The 15368-nt window shown below is 36.2% G+C and overlaps 1 protein-coding gene across 10 annotated transcripts in view; it reads left to right on the top strand.

Moving 5' to 3' along the window:
* The window catches only part of Pcdh15 (protocadherin related 15), a 1435070-nt gene that overhangs the window by 339277 nt on the left and 1080425 nt on the right, over positions 1-15368 (top strand). For all 10 annotated transcript variants that reach the window (XR_008219809.1, XR_008219808.1, XM_052744717.1 and 7 more), the window contains exon 2: positions 15079-15151. The gene's annotated coding sequence lies outside the window, so the exon portion shown is untranslated. The remainder of the gene's footprint in view (positions 1-15078; positions 15152-15368) is intronic.

Below are 15368 nucleotides of genomic sequence, written 5' to 3'. Positions count from 1 at the left end.
TGAAAATGCATTCCTTTTTCCTCAACCTTTAAAACATTTATTTTTCTAATTGAAATTTTTCAGACAATATATATCGATCTCTTTTTCCCTCTGCACTCTTCCCAGATACTCTCCAAGGCCCGTCCACTCAACTCCATGTTCCCTTTCTCTGTTTAAAAACAAAACAACAAAAATGAGAACATACCTTAACTCTCACACACCAAAAACACAAAATAGAACCCAAAATATACAAGAAAAAGACCAACCAAAGCACTGTGAGACAAAATGCCTTCAAAAGGACCATTGAGTTTGGTCTGTTGACCAACTACTCTTAGATGTGGGCTCTATCCTGAAATGTACTTACTATAACCTGTGAGACTCCATTGGAGGAGATTAATTTTTCCTTTGCAAGTGGCTTATCAATTGCAGATAGCTTCTTGTCTAGAGTTTGGAGCCCATATCTGCTTTTCCTCTCAGTGTGGGAACCCACCTGGTTTGAACCTCTGCAGGCCCTATGCATGCTCTCACAGTTGCTGTGATCTCATATGTCCATCAACCCTGTTGTATCCAGAAGACACTGTTTTCTTGGACTCATTCATCACTTCTGGCATTTAACAATCTTTCCTCCTCCTTTTTATCATAAATCTCTGAGCAGCCAGGGGAAGGGTTTATTGAACACATCGCATTTAGGACTGAGTATTCCAAAATCTCTCATGCTCTGCATATGGTCCAGTTGTGGGTCTCTGTGTTAGTTTCCATGAAATGTGAAAGGAAGCTTTTCTGATAGTAACTGAGTGAAACACTGAGATTCAGGTGTAGCAGAATGTCATTTTATTCCTGTGTTCCTTTAGCAAAACAACAGTATTAGGTTTTCTGTTGTTGTTTGGTTTTTACTCATTGTGGAGGGACCCACCACTCAGCTCCCAAATACACAGAGGATTTCTTTTCACTTATGAATGCCTGGCTTTTGTTTGGCTTAGTTTCTTGCCAGTTTAACTTAAATTGTCCCATCTGTCTTTTTGCCTCTGGTCTTTTCCTGTTCTCTAACTTCTGCAAATCTTACTCTTACTCCATGGCTGGCTGGGTAGTTGGGGTGGCTGGCCCCTGGAGTCCTCCTCCTTCTCTGGCTGCTAGACCTCTCCTTTTCTTTTGTTTTCTCTCTGCCTGTCAGCCCTGCCTATCCTTTCTTCTGCCTTGCTATTGGCTGTTCAGCTCTTTATTAGATCATCAGGTGTCTTAGGCAGGCACAGTAACAGTTTCACAGAGTTAAACAAATGTAACATAAACAAAAGTAACACACCTTAAAATAATAATCTATTACGGTTTTCTCCTAGAAAATATTTAGCTTCAGGTTCTTAGCCAATTCAGTGGCAGGAGGTTTTGCTTCATGGAGTGGGCCTTAAATCTAATCCCAACCAGAGAGTGGTTCCTTTGCACTACAATGTTCATAACACTCTTGTACCGGCAGATCTCACAGACAGGTCACTTTTGTAAGTTTCAGGTTTGTGCTGATGATCACCTTTCTCCTTTGGTAGTGTGCAAGAGTACCTTCCAGAAGCATGAAGGCAACCCAATAGTAGTGAAACCTCTGTATAGGCACCAGCTAGACTTTTACATATTCCGTGAATTAAGTAAGCTAAGCCTTCAGCAATAGAGCCTTACCATCAGTTTGTGGGGAGCAACTAATAACCTTGGCAATAGCCTAAGAAAAGGCATTCTTAGAGAAATATAAATATGTGTGTTCATATGTCTGGATGAGCTCTGTGACTAGCATTTTGGAAGTTTACATCCAGTATACTGTAGCCAAGATTTCCATTATTAGGTCAGTTATTTTTTTTAACATCAGAAATGTTAGATTATGACTTTATCAGTGTTTGAAGGCCCAATAGTTTACCTATGTATATTAGACTGAAATACCTATTGTGTATTATGCCAAAATACCCATTCTAATATCTCCATATTTTCTCAGAGATGTATGCAACAGATTTAATGATTAAAAAAAACAGGACAATGGTGTCTTTCATTTCCATGTACATGGACAGATATTTAATGTTAATTCATGAGCATGTAAGACAAGAATTCTGAATACTGAACTTAAGAGTATGAAAGCTGTGGAAAAAATTAAAGATGAAAATATCCTTCAGAGATGTAACTTATAACTTATAGGAGTGTTATTGAATCATTACATTGAATTTAAATTGAATAATTTACATGGATTTATTCTCTTCTGTTAAATAATGATGGCAAATGCTAATATCACTAACTTGTACAGGGAGTAGAGCAGACCTCATTATCTACATGCGTTAAGTCAGTCTAACTTCTAAGGAAATGCAAAAGCTCATTTTAATTAATGGGAACATTTCATCTTTATTCATTAATTTTTAACTTCATTGTATACATTCTTTAAAATGAGTATGACTACATATGTGACTTTAGACTATATCCATAGTCTAACAACTGGCTTTAAACTCAAACATGATGCATGAAAATGGAAATATCATGCCATAGATTTCTATACAATTGCATATCTAGACTCTATATTCTGTCTTCTTTAAATCTGCTTACTACAGTGAGAGTTGGAAATGCTCAGTATTATTATAAAAAACTGAGAATACTGCCACACCTGTGAGGAAAGGTCTGTATGACATCTTAAAATTATACTCTACCTTGTAAAAGGTCAGCATAACGATGTTCAGATAATTTCTCATGCAAATGAGCACATGGATATTTTTAAAGAATTTTTCCTTCTTGAAAAAATTTGCTTTACTTTTAAAACATGTGTTTTATAGTTGTCTAATTATATACTCATTTTAAGGAGACAGAAAAGTAAATTCCCCTCTATAGTAGCATTTTATATCTAATATGTTATCTAAATTTTGGCTCACATTTTAAAATAAAAAGTGAATATTCATGTCTATCGCTAATGCCCCTGTTCAACTCATGTTTAGGCAGTCATATTGGTGAAATTTTATGTGTATTTAGGGATATATATGTATATATAATTATTAATATAATTGCATGTATATATGAATAAGTATATATGTGTATATTAATTATTCATATGCACATGTAATTATATTAATGAAAGAGTGGCCAAGAATTTGAAAGAGAGCAAGGATGGTTATATGGGAAACTTTTGAGGGGAAAAGGGAAGGGGAAAATTATATAATTATATTATTTTCTTAAAAATAAAAGAAATTATTTTTAATTCTTTAAATGTATATACATTCTCTACAACTATACATGAGGCTATATGTTATATTTATATATATATGTGTGTGTGTGTGTGTGTGTGTGTGTGTGTGTGTGTGTGTGTGTGTGTCTATATGTATATACATAGTATCACACGTGAGGAGAAATGAAGGGAAATGGTATCTTTCAACTCTTGTTGCAGGATTGATAACTTTTGCTTTTAATCACGGAAAACGTCAAGTGAGACAGACCAAGCAGTCTGTTAATATGCAGACCAGGAAATCCAAATATCGAGATCAATGGTTCGCTGTGATATGATTCCTTTGGGTTTATCTTGGAAACTTCCACATTTCAGTATTAGAAAGAGTGGCAAGAGAACTTCATCAAAGCTGCAGCGAGCCTTAAAGGGAGAAGTGACCCAGAAAATCACACGCTCCAGTGAAATGTTCTTAGTTCGCTTGCACTTAATGTCCATTCACTGAGAGAAATCTCTCTCTGGCACAGAAGTCTGCTTAAGATATACTCTGTCCTAGAGGCCAATGTATATATATATATATTCTTATGAATATCAGTCTCATCCAATTATAAATAGTATTATCCATATTAACCAGATGCTGAACAACACTGTATGTAACTCCCCAGTGGTTTTAGTTATAATGGAGGCAGAGGGTTGATGATTCAGAAATCTCAATCTGTTTATGTAGAAATCAGTGTTTACGTTTGTGCTGAATAAGAATGCCCAGGTAAGGAAGTGACTCACATTCTCCTTTTTACGTCTTTCTTGGGTATTCAGATGAGTATTCTTGACTGTGGCTATAAGGGCAAAAAAGCAGTCTCTGTCTTTTTTAAGATTCTCTTCCCTTACACACTTAAAAGCATGATTAGATTTCTCTCTTTTTATCTGTTTTTTTTTTCCTCAATAGTTCAATTTGGGATTGGCAGTCTTGACCTGTTGCTCTGATACAGGGGCTGATAACACAAAGAAAAACAACATGAAGCCTGTTACCAGGAACTTTTCTTCTGCAGATCCTGTTAAAGGATGCCAAAGTTGGCTTTTGACCCTAGGAGACTCCTTAGGTTGTCTGGGGTCACAGGGCAGTGCAGGTGGGGTTATGGAGAAGTGGGTTTCGGGTTTATCAGACAATAGTTAGGAATTTGATCTCAGTTTTATTGTCCAAAACATCCTGAAATGTTTTTATCATCCATATTTTGAAAGATATCCGGCTAAACCTGAAAGAGAACAGATAAGAAGGTGACCTTTGTCTCTGGCCTTTGAAGGCTGAACTTGAAATCTACACCTGACTTGAGGGAGTACACCAGGAGCTACCACAGTCATAGCTTTTAATTTTCTAATCCTGTGTTTCCAAGAGAAACATAAATATCACCTAAAATGACAAGAGAATAATCACAAAGAAAAAAAAAACACACCACCAACAACAAAAACCAAACAGGTGTTCAGATACTCAGGCTGTTCTAGTCACGGTGATGCTGAAGTGAATGATAAACTTGGGGAGCTAGGAAAGCTAGAAGGCTGACTAGGTAGGATTTTATAGAAAGCTGAATCAAAACATGTGCAGGCAGCAAAGCTGAATAAAAATCAAGAAAAGAGCAGATGGAGGGCTCCACCTATAACCAACACCAACATGTTGCCACAGGAACACAGTTCCTCTGAACCTGAAATTAAAGCAATATTCACTAATGACTGACAAGTCATAAACCGAGATAATGTCTGAGACTGTTAACAGAAGAATGGATAAACAAAATGAGCAGACATTGTTTTTCTGTGGTGTACAACTACATCCTTTCAGTGAAAGGCCTGTATATGTTTCTGTGAAGAAAAAAAAATACCTGGCAGGATGTCTGTCAAAGTTGGCTTATTCAATGATGCATTGCATTGATCCACAGAGAACATCTCAACTTCATTTCTATTACTGTCAAAAATCACAGGAATACTTAGCTCAATTTTCTAACTGGGTCAACTCTTTTATGAAGAATAATGATAATTACAGTGGCCACATTGAATCTTGGGCTTTACACATTAAATGTTTTGTCATCCATCTTATGTCTCACTGGTAGATGGTGAATTATTTTTCTCTAAGATTTTCAGGACTTTGGAAATCTGGACGTATCTTAGCATTAAAACTAGGTTTTTTTTTTTTAAAAAAAGAAAAAACTAAGCTTTTTCCTATTTTGTTAATGAGCAGTTGGAATCCTAAACTAGTTTGAAGGAGAACTGAGCTGATTGCTAAGTTGCTAAAATGAATATTTCTGCAGCTACTTCATGTTCATTAAGAATTCATTGAAAATTTGTATATAAATGTTTTATATGATCTTCATTTTGATATATATGTTCTCCTGAACATTCATTATATACCAGCTAGTATACAAAAAGGAATTAAGTATAATTCCATTTGTTTTCATTTTTATGTCACTGAGGATAGGAATTAGAACCTTACCTATTGGGTTTTGTCATCAACCCCACATAAGTTCTTCTCTACCACTCACCTCTGTGTGTGTGTGTGTGTGTAAAGCTGGAAGATGCCTTGCATTACCTTACTCTCATATGCTTACTTTCACAAGCAACAAAGTACTAATCAAGACATTAAATTTCCTATAACCAGAATTTTTCACAGACATAGAATCAATATTCCATTCCCAAGGTATAACATTATTCGAACAATTATTCCTATAGATTGTTTTGTCTGTTCTTAAGTTCCATACATACATACAATCCTGTTTATCTATTGTTTTGATTGATATGAAGATGGTAATCTAATAATATATTTAGATCAGTGTTCCTTAATTTTATGAATGTTTGAATGATGAAATTTATTTTCATAATTATATTGAATAAATTTGGCTAATTTCAAGTTTGGTTTATCATTAATAAAACTCCTGTGAAGATTTTTGAAGTCTATCTCCACTTTCTTCTTCTGCACCTATGCTATCATTTGTAACCATATATATTGAACATTTGTTTAGCTTCAGTAGATAGTTCATTTTTTTAAATATTTGAATCAAGTAATAATTTCTATCATCAATACATCATGGAATTCAGTCATCCTTATAAGACTTATTATTATTGTTGGTCTACAAACATTTCATTTATTTCAATAAAGTATCAATATCTTTTTTAATCTCATTTTATGCAAATAAGATAATGGGGTGTAATTAGTCTAATACATTTTCGTATGGCTTTATTTAAAACTAGCAATCTAAATACTAGATTGTAGCATGTCTGCTAAACTTAAAGCAGAGGTCTGGAGAATGAAAGTTTCATAAACACCATCAAATGGTTTTATTGATTTGACTCATTTAGTTACAACCACATAAAACTGTGAATTATGTCTCAGTAATAATAAATAATTATAATTTGTGGTATTAAGAGTGTGTGAGTGATAATTAGCGAGAGGGGCTACAGGGTTTTCTTATTGGACGTATGTTTTGAAATTTCAGAAACTAATGTCGAGTCTAATACATACTAGATGAGTGTTCAACCTCTGAGCTGAATCCACAGTCTTTGATAGATTGGAGATATACACATATTTTAAGTGGATTTTTTCTGTGTATTTTGTCTAAATAGTTAAACTTTCAACTTTGATAGATTGGAGAAATACACATATTTTAAGTGGTTTTTTTTTCTGTGTATTTTGTCTAAATAGTTAAACTTCCAACATTACATTCCAAGAGCCAAAAGTTCATGAAAATTCCTGTTTTGATATCCAAAGATATTATTGCACAAGTCAGGAAAACAGCAAACAGGTTTGAAAAGCATTGACAAAAGCAAGGCTATTTGCTATATACTGCTAATTCATTCAAAATCACTCACCCTTCCTGTGCTGGGTCCACGTGCACCTGACCTTCTGTGCTCACAGCAGGACTGTGCACAGGCAGCAGGGCAGACTTCTCTAACAGAAAAACTGATTTCACAGGTAATGCTTTGATGGTTAATTTATTATTGACAATGACACAGTGTTATGAATCACAAAGTTTTGTTTGAACTCAGGCTATAGCTACAAAAGAAGTGGAGGGTGATGGGAATATAGCCATGCTCATCTCTTCCCCAGGATTAGGACCTATACAAGAAGGTTAGAAGCAACTATTGTCTTTCTTAGTTTGTGTTCTGCTTGTGGTAGCAAAATAATATCCACCATAATAATGTACTGATCCCCTACACCAAGTTATGTTTGTACGTGTTTCAAAAGAGTAACCATTGTCTTCTTTATTGTTTTCTTTCTCTAAGACAGCAAATACAAGGCTATGTTTATCATCTGCCCCCATGTAACTCTGGGAACTTGATTGTACTTGAGTATCTCTTAGGAAACAAGGGGTTGGATGTAATATGGCACAAAAATTCAAGAGGAGGAGAAAAACTGAAATGAGGAGAAAATAAAGAGAGTTTTATGTAAGAAAAAAAAGGACAAGTTGGGCGGTGGTGGCGCACATCTTTAGTCCCAGCACTCGGGAGGCAGAACCAGGCAGATCTCTGTGAGTTCGAGGCCAGCCTGGGCTACAGATCCAGATCCAGGAGGACAGGCATCAAAACTACACAGAGAAACCCTGTCTCGAAAAACCAAAGAAGAAGGAGGAGGAGGAGGAGGAGGAGGAGGAGGAGGAGGAGGAGGAGGAGGAAGAGGAGGAGGAGGAGGACAAGCCAAGGCTGTTGAGTGTTTTTAAAGGGTACAAAGAAAGGCACTGCAAGACAATAGCTTTGACAAACAAATCGTACACTACTTCAGAAATGGTCTCACAGTGACTGATAAGCCTTTCTCTTAAAATTCAGCATCAGAAAAAGGAACAGAACAGATGATCAAATAGAAATACTGATTAAATAAAGTATATTGAGGACTGGAGATAGGACTCCTTGGTGAAGTTGGTGCTCTTGCAGAGGACTCATGTTTGATTCCTAGTACACACGAGGTTGAGTGCCTCACAACCACTTGTAACTGCAATTCCAGGGGATCCAAAACCTTCTTCTGGCCTCCATGGATTCCCACACACAAATAAGCATGTATGTGTGTATGTATGTGTATGCACACACACAGATAAAATATGTTTTTGAAAGATAAATGTTTTAAACATTAATTCTTTCTGTATTACTTTACTACATGTAGCAGAAAGTGTGGAGAATCTGTAAGAAGAAATTAAGACTAAAGAACTTCCTTAAGCTGACATTATAAGAAAAGGTGAACAACATAGATGGTCCCATTTCTGATGTAACCAACTCCACCTATTCCTCAGAAACAATCCTAATTAAATTCATGGGTCTACCACACTGCACTTGTGTGGAATTATTCTTTGTTTTGATAGTTACTCTATCTGGAATGAACAGAGGTTTTTCATCTTCCCAGTAAAAAGTGTAACAATGTGGTACCTGGGCATCACAGGAGAACTCGGAAGAAAAACTGAGGACCATGTTCCATATGTAACTTCCCTGGGAAGTGATAGGCACTTTTATCAAAGCCATCATTTTGCTCACATGGACTGGAGAGAGACCTTGGCTTCCCTTTCTCTTAAATTTATAGAAGTCACATATCTTTCCCTCACTGTCCTCTGTGCTCCTTATCCCGTGTCACTGAGTGATTTCCTCGTGTCATCGAACATAGATTATTCCTGAAAACCTGAAGACCTGAAGGGGAATCGTGTCCTCTCCAGTGAACCCAGGGTTTCCTTATGCTGTCTCTACACCACCACCCTGCTGTATCTGTTACAAAAGTAATTATAACAGGGGCAGTGATAATGTCAATTAATACTCCTATGACCTTCAGGTGATTGACACATGTCAGTTCACTTAATTCTGATGTAAGATTGAGTCTACTGCACACATCTGGATAAGAAAAGAAAGAAGGGAGAGGTTAACCAGGCCCAATTACAGATATCTTCCTTTGCTGAGATTTAATTCTAGATGGAAAAATTTCAGAGTCTGTGTTCTTCAGGATCACGAATGCCACATGAGTAGGGTGTGCATATTATTGTGTGTCTGTGCCTGTGTATGCATGCATAAGAGTGTCCATATGATCATCTGTATATGACTGTATGAGTATTTAATGTGTATGAGTGTATATGGGAAGAGGTGTACATATTCGTGTATTTATGAATGAGTGCTTGTACATATGTGTATGACTATTTGCAAAAGAAGAGAGTTATATGTAGTGTATGCATGATTGTGTGTGTGTGTGTGTGTGTGTGTGTGTGTGTGTGTGTGTGTGTGTGTATGTGTATGTGTATGTGTGCAGGTATAAAGAGGAGTGTTCATGAAGGGTAGATACAGAAAGGTAGATACATAATAGTAAACTGATAATTTGAAGTCAGACCCTGGAACTATTAGAAGAGGAGGAACTATTGCTTTTGGTAATATATTGTTAGAACCTGAGAAAACTTGGTTTCATGTATTTCTATTTCAAAGCATCAAAGAAATTAAAATGGAAAGGTCTTTAAAACTTTATTTCAAAATGGAATTAAAATTATAGAGAAAAATAATTGTTAGATTTGCTAAATGAATTGTCTAAATGAATTATATCAGGTTTCACTCATTCACTCATTCGTTGAATCTGTCAGTAATTTTCTCAACATGACATTGGTATCTCTTTTTCCTTTCATAAGGCTTGATTTTTCATCAGTTTTCTCATTTCATGTGTTTCAGGGTTCATCTTTTTTCTTATTTATTTATTTACCATCCCGACCACAGTTTCCCCTCCCCCATCTCCTCCCAGCTCCTACCCCCATCTCCCCTCTTCTTTCCTCCCACCCCATCCACACCTACTCAGTTTCCATTCAGAAAATGGCAGGCCTCCTGTAGATATTGACAAAACAGGGAATATCAAGTTGTAGTAAGTATAAGCACCTCCCCTTGTATTAAAGCCTTGCAAGGTGACCCAGTATGAGGAATAGGGTCCCAAAAGCCAGCAAAAGAGTCAGAGACAGCCCCTGCTCCTTCTGTTAGGAGTCTCACAAGAAGACCAAGCTACACAACTGTTACATATACGCAGAGGGCCTAGGTTGGGGTTCATCTTACGGATTGACAACTGACTTAGCTTTGCCACTGACCCCCAGTAAAGTTGTACCCCACTCATTGCCATCATAGATTTCTCTGATGTAATCTCTTCAAGCCAATGTCCTCCCTTTAGAGTTACTTTTTCTTAGTTTATTTTTTTCTCTAGCTGTTATTCTCCTTGCTACAATTTAAGGACAATGACATCAAAGCTGCTTTAATCCTAGTGGTCTGAAACAGGCTGAACAAAATGACTGCCACATGTGTGTTAGAGGAAAATAATTCAAACATTTTCCACAGGCCATCTGGGAGGTATAATTGGAAGTATAATAATAATATAATAAAAACTCTACCTTCTACAGTTGAAGGTAGAGTGAGAAAAAAAGCACAAGATGCCCAAGTTTCCATGATGGAATCTTATTTATACACAGAGATTATTGTATATTTTAGGAAACAAGCAATTAATATGTTAACTTTAATTAATCCAAATTAAATAAAATTTATTTTACAACAATTTTACCACGAGGAACAAACAAACAAATTTTGATTCTATTATTTTTTGGTCCTTGCAGTTTCTAGGATACTGAAAGTACAACTTTACTTCTAATTTACAATGCGCAAGTCTCACCTCAGTAACTACATTGTTTTTCTCTGTGATGTAGACTCAGATTGGCTGGTCCAGTTCATCAGTCACCTGTACCCTGAGTGATGGGTAGATATCTATCCTTATTCTTAATTATATACTTTAATTTTACTAATGTACACATTGGAACCAATATATAAATGTTTTCCATGCCAAAGGCATGGGATTCAATCTCTTTAGGCACAGTGTCCAGGACCTGATCCTTCTCCTTTTCACAACTCATGTAACCGGAGCTAAACCATGCTGTTTCAGGGTTATCAACTTCGTTGCACATTTTCCTGTCTTTTTATGTTTGCCAGTTCTGATCTCATCTCTCTTCATACTTCATTTGATGGCTTCATCTTTTGTCAAATTTCTATCAAAATTCTTAGTACTCTTGGAAACCATCTTCTGGATTCTTCCTAACCTTGTCCTTCCCTGAATCTCTTCAGCATTCTAGAATGTTCTTTTGATGTTCTGCATAATCTGCAGTTGCACCTGAACAAGACCCTAACAGCCCACGTTGGCAAACTCTCTGGGAGGAATTTATTAATTATTCTTTGAATATTATAGACAGGCTAGCTCACCTTTAGGTTTCTGAAGAATTTGACAGTATTTAATTTGATGAAAAGTATTTTTCCATGTAAATTCTAAACTAAGACAAAAATAATAAAAGTAAGCAATTCTATTTTTTTTTTTATTGGACGGGGCTTTAGTACTAGGGATCAAGCAAGCCCAAGCCTCGCAGCCAGCCAGGGAAGCAGTCTGCTGCTGAACCATGTGTGTAGTTCCAGTATCATTTCAAAATGAATTCACATCATGACACAGAATAATAGTTCCACAAGATTTCATTACAGGAAGCGAGACTACAATGGTAGTTCTGTGACAAGAGTCTTCTGTTTTCTGTAAAATTGAGTATCTTTGTGGTCAGGACGGATTGGCAAAATATCCTATCTGTGGGAAATAAGAACATTTTAAATATAGAAATTCATGTTGGGACCCACGAAGTCCACTTTCCATGAAAGCCAATTTCACATGAATACAATATATTGTTATATTTTGATATGAGCTACAGAGAAGTGCATATCGGTTATCTAGGCTAAGGAAGAAAATTTCAATTTAAGGGAGGAATTATGAAAACTAAAAGAAAAAAGCTGTGCTTTACTATGTGGAAATTTAACTTCTACAGATATGCTGTAAGACACTTCTACACTACCAAATCATTAGTCAAGTATGGCAGAGTTCATGTCCATATGATATAGTTTTCAAAAAATGATATAAAGGAGATACAAAGTAATTGATAAATTGTCAAAATTGGCAATTTTAATATTAAATTCCCAAGTCAGCTGCCTTTGTGATGGTTAGATTTTTTTAGGTTTGTCCTTTTTAAAGATTTACTTGTTTTTATTTTATATGTAAGTTTTGCCTGCATGCCTATGTGTGCACCACAAATTTCCCATGCCTAGAGGTCAAAAGAGAGCCTTCAGATTCTCTGGAGCTACAGTTAGGAGTGGTTGTCAGTGCTGGAAACCAAACCCTGGTCCTCTGCAAGAACAGCCAGTGCTCTTAATTGCTGAGCCATCTCTGCAATCCCAGTGATGGCCAGTTTTGATTGCCTCTTTGCCATAGTCTAAACTTGCTTGGGAAGAGCATCTCAATGTAGGATTGTCTGTGTCAGGTTGGCCTGTGTACATGTATGTGGAAGGACTTTCTTAACTGGGTTCCTTGAGATGGGAATACCTGTTATGAATATGGGTAACACTATTCCCTGATCTTGGAGTCATTGGTGAGTCAGAAGAGAAAAAGAGAGCTGAGCAATAAGTGTGGGTATATGCATTCTCATTCTCTGTTCTCTCGAATATGGAATTATGAGCTCTTGGCTGTTGAAGTAACATGATCAACTGCTTCAAGTCCCTGCCTTGACTTCTACACAATGAAGGACTGCAACCTAGAACTACAAGCCAAATAAACACTTTTCTCCAAACAGTTGGTTTCATTCTATCACAGCAACATAAAAAAAAAAAACTAGGACAAATCAAGTCATATTATATGAATATTCACCTATCAAACTAACCATGACTTCCTATGAAATTAAATCAGGATAGAATGCAAGGACATTGGATGACCACATAGACACACTTCCCACTCATGCAATCTTGTTGACATTGACAATAGACTTGATTCTTGTTTTTTTCCTTCTATAGTTTAAGATTTCTCTAATTCTTTGGTGGGTTTTAACAGTATGGATATAGATCCCATGTGTGTCAGAGAATTAAAGAAGAACTTAACAGACATCTAGGACTCTTTGTGTTCTCTTGTTATCGACTAGAAATTCTACAGCTAAATAAACTTGCAAAAAAAAAGAAAAAGAAAAAGAAAAGAAAAGAAAAATTAAGGGTATACATGGCACTAGTCAACTACAAGGCAATGGTTGTTCCTTTGTGGAGGACACTTTGTCATCTAAAGGAACTGCTGGTGACTATGATTTGGCTGATTTCACTTAAATTTGCATAAAGCATATCTTTTGTTGACCTATGTATCTAAAAGGTTTGAAAATGTACAAAGCTATTGTCATCTCTCAAAAAAAAACAATGTGACATTGAATAAGGGTTTTCTCAGCGGAGATAACATAAAATAATTACCGATTCAATAGAAGCATATATTTAATTCCTGCATGTTTTAACATGCACAGGCCTGCCTCTCCCTATTGCACCTCTCATTTTATTTTTATATTCTAACAATACCATAAATATTATGTAAGACAAAATTTCAAAGTGGTACAGTGTGTGAGCTCTCTCAGCAGGAAGAGGTAATGACTAGCTGTGTGCTCTTGAAGTAGACAGAAAATGATTCCGTGAGCTTTTGTCACATTCTGAGTAGCAGGAGGCCTTTGAGACTCCACACAAGTCTCATTATGATTCAGCACCCAGGGACTCTGGAGTGGCCATTCACTATGCATAGTACTATGCAAAGTGGTCACTTCACTCTCAGGAATGTCTGGAATTAATCCTTCCAGTCACAAAACTGCTCTCTTAGTAGCTGCTTGTAAATTTTTGTGCCTTAGCTTATACTAAGTACACTGCTTAAAACTCAAAAATAAATAAATAAACAATCAAAAAACCCACACACACCTTCATTTGTACATGCTCTCATCTTGAAAGAACATCCTGTCATGGTTCTCGTGGGATGAGCACTTGTGTTTAGTGAAGGATGCTGGTAAGTAATTATAGCAGCTAGGAATTAACTTTTTTTTACATATACACCCTGAAAAATCATGTGCTGAAGACAAAATACAGGTTTTTCCATCTACTGCTATGCCGATTTCTGATATATACATAAGATATATGATTAGTTCAGATAGGTTCTACAACTTTGAGAAGATCATATGCCAATAATAATAATAATAATAATAATAATAATAATAATAATGACAATAATAACTAAAATGCCTTGACTGAGCAATTCATAGTAACAAACTTTTTTGGTTTCTCCTTCCCCAAACAATCTACTGATAAAAATGTCAATGTGATAATAATGGCATATGATAAAAATTTCAGATAGAGGACTACCCTTTTCAAGAATTCAGATTCCTGTCTCAGCACCCCTGCAGTGGCTCACACTTATAACTCTATCTCCAGTGGATCTGACTCTTTCTTCTAGCAGTATATTCACATGCACATGCCCACCTCTACATACACACACACACACACACACACACACACACACACACACACACACACCACATCATTAAAACTAAAAATAAATCTTAAAATAATTAGACTCAAAAGTATCTTTTATTTTATATTTTTGGTGGTACTGAGAGTGAAACCAAGGTTCTGCACATGCTAGGCAAGCACTTGCTATTAATGGGCCTCAACCTCTGCCTCAGTGGTAAAGTTCATGGTGTTTAATTACTTTCCTTGAGTCTGCTGACCATACTACCAAGCAGTATGTTTTCAGGTATCATTAAGAAGAACTTATTCCGTGATTCTTCACTAGGGACAGACAGACTCTTGTCTTAACAAGGTTTTCAGTGCAAAGTAAATTTTCATTTTCTAAGTACATACCCTAGTACCTGGGTGACAGCCCAAATGCCCTGGGCCAAGTTTCCAATAAGTGGATTGACAGTTTCTCTATTCGAACTTTTCACTTAGGATGGTAAGATTTGTGCTTCATCTTCTGTAACACTTTCTTTCAAGCATCAATGTAACATGTAAGTAAATAAGTAACTCTCTTATTCTGTACTTTGCAAGTTTGTTTTTAACCTGCCTCTGACCAGTCACTTTCTCTTTAGGGTTATGGAAGCATCCTTCATTACAAAAGGCTGAAGTCATGGGTCAGTGAGGGCACAGAGACAAGACAGCAAGGTGAGTAGTGGCTACTGTTCCATAGAGTTGTAACCTTATGTACTTTTTCTCCCCTGTAGGGAAAAAACAAAACAACAGTACTTGGACTTGGACTGGTATTTCCCATTAAATTTATTCACCATGCCTAGAATTTAATTAGTGAGGACTGTTCAAAAATCTTTAAGTAGATTTATTTTAACTGATGCATCTAAGCCAGAAAGAAGAAAAAGGAACTGAT

This window comes from Peromyscus californicus, unplaced genomic scaffold (assembly GCF_007827085.1).
Source record: "Peromyscus californicus insignis strain IS unplaced genomic scaffold, ASM782708v3 Scaffold_19__1_contigs__length_69161282, whole genome shotgun sequence".
NCBI classification, from domain to species: Eukaryota; Metazoa; Chordata; class Mammalia; order Rodentia; family Cricetidae; genus Peromyscus; species Peromyscus californicus.
Note: the sequence above shows the minus strand (reverse complement) of the source record. Positions and strands in the feature narration are given on the sequence as shown.